The following is a 2,564-nucleotide window of genomic DNA, read 5'->3' as shown; positions in this document are numbered from 1 at the left end:
CCCCCCCCCCGCCCCCATTTTTTAAAAAGATCCCCCTCTAGTTCATGTCACATTAAGTTTTTCCTCAAATCAACTATACTGTGATGACAATCTCTCAGCTGTGCTTGCCCAACATCGCTTCTCATCTGCCATGAGAACTGAACTCTGAATGCACTTTATTGCAAGTGGGTCACATCTCACGGTGTAATGCCTTCACAGAGCAGCTCAGGCAGAGCTTGGCATGTTTTGTAAGGTGGCTTCAGTATTTGACAAGAACAAATGAGGAATAACAAGCCCTGCTAATAAAGTGTCAGATTTATGAACTGATAAAATTGGAGTCGTTTGCTTATATACTGTCATTTTTAAAGGTCGGGAGAACTGTTTTTGACAGTTACATGTGATTGGAGCCCTGAGTTTTCAAATGTAGTGGTACCGTAAGATCATAGGCATTTCTTAAGACTTATTTATACCTCAATTTAATATATTATTTAATGCAATATCCCTCAAGATTGGCTGAAATTCAATTGTACACTAGACTTAAACAGAGGTCCGATCAGAAGCCAGTTCATCATTTGAAAGACATTCACTCGTTCATAAGCTCCACGTAATTATCTTACATCAGCAGCCCTGTTGTTTATAGCTATAGTCTTGCACTTTGACTTTTCTCTCGGATGCAAAATTTTGTTGTTCGGCTTCTTTGCTATTGGTTCGAGAATATTGTCATCGTGTCGTTAAATGGATTCTATCATTAGTGGCCAGCGCGCAATTTGGTGAATTAAAATGTCATATCACCTTGTCTCACCTGGGCCTCTTGTGCTAGTCTCCCTCTCTCTCCTTCTCTGTCTCCGTCTGCGAGTGGAGACAAAGTGACCATTCCTCACACCAAGCCATTAATGTAGGTTGATTGAAATTCAGCATCTTGCTTTTAATCTCCAAAGTGATGCGGCAGCGATGTGTCATTATTGAGAGGCTAACGTGTTGTCCTCCCATCTCTCACCTCGGCTGTCCGGGCCACCTCTTGCTTCTCCAGCTTAATGCGCCAAGAAAGTGAGACAAAATGGTGATTAACGCCAAGTCACTCTGCCTGCTGTCCTGCTCTGAGAAGGGCCAATGTCACTGGCCACATGTCTGCTCAAAATGGGTAAACAAAAAGAAAAGACGGAGACAAGGATAGAACAAAAGCCTGTTGTTGCAGTGGGATCAATCATCAGCCTTAGTTTCCATTCCTCTTGGATGTGTGCGTCTCAAAACAGGTCATGTACTCCTATTGTAAATCGTTTCCATTGTCTCCATTTAGTTCCCATGTTTTCAGTGCTTATACCCGGCACTTCAAATACTCAAACAGGTGAAAAGGGAGATGTTTAAGGAGAAAACAATCAGCCAATCTCAGTGGCATGAGTCTGTGTCTGATAGGGTTGTAATGCTTCACAGCCATCCGCATCCACTTTTTGTGTGTTTATTCTGTTGTCTTGTAGTTGTTGTTGTACTGTTGAAATTGTAAGGACTGATGAAGACAGTGCTGAAATATCCATAGTGTAAGGGTGGAATCCACTGGTGAAATTATTTTGGTAGCGCAGTATGACCTTCCAAAGCTTCAACAGCGTGCACCCCTCCGATATGTGCTGTGCTCTGTTCAGTTGTTTCTGCGTTTGTGAGTGGGGGAGTCTGCAGTTAATTTCTCACTGGCCTTGAGAGAGAGAAGAAAAGAGGACACCCCTATTCTCTAATTCCCTCAAGGAGACTCTCCGCACTGGGTCTGTACAAAGTACGGCACACAAAGGAAAAGAAGGAGTGTGGGGGTGGGGGGGTTATTGTTAGAGCCAAAGGTCAAGCATGGCACAGACTATCAGACCCATTATTGAGGTAAATACCTTTATTTCAGGGCTTTTAGCGCACTGGTTCCATTTAATCTCTGAGCGGAAAATGCGTGAAATTTTATAAGCAACTGGGCCTCGCAAAGCGGTTATGTTATATCCTATGCTACAGACGTTTATCAATGCCCTGCTATTGGAAAGATAGCTATATATGATGTCTAATTTTCCTCTATTTATTTATGAAAGAGATTGGTCTTTGTCACTCCTAAATGTGGTAATCGTTTGAGTCAACGCCTGTCCCTTCCTCTTCTTGTCTGTTTTTTAAGATGTCACTCCCTCCGACCCTTTTACTGACTTTTATTTTGTACAAAATCTATATATTAAAAAAATTGTATAATAGTTTTTAAAATCTCAAAATAATATCAGTTTTGTTGTCTATTTCTTTTTTTAAAAGAATGTATCTCATCATCTGGTGACTGTTAAATAAATGAAATGCGAAGAAAACGATGTCTCTGTTGTCACATTTGTTTAAATATGACCACGTAGAATGATTTTTTTCCCCACAAAAAACACAACCAAAAAACACAACCAAGTGAGCTTTTCCTTGCAATTTAGTGAGTCTGAAGGGGAATTTTCCTGAGCTACTTCTGTTTGTCAGTTGCTTTTGTGCAGTAACTGACACGTCAAATATGTGTGAGCTGCTTGCAAATTCATTTTTTCCTTGTGTTTCCTTATTTTGTTATTAACATACAACTCTTCTCACAATGGGGC

The sequence above is a fragment of the Aulonocara stuartgranti genome (assembly GCF_965226115.1).
Source record: "Aulonocara stuartgranti genome assembly, chromosome: 11".
Taxonomy (NCBI): domain Eukaryota; kingdom Metazoa; phylum Chordata; class Actinopteri; order Cichliformes; family Cichlidae; genus Aulonocara; species Aulonocara stuartgranti.
Note: the sequence above shows the minus strand (reverse complement) of the source record.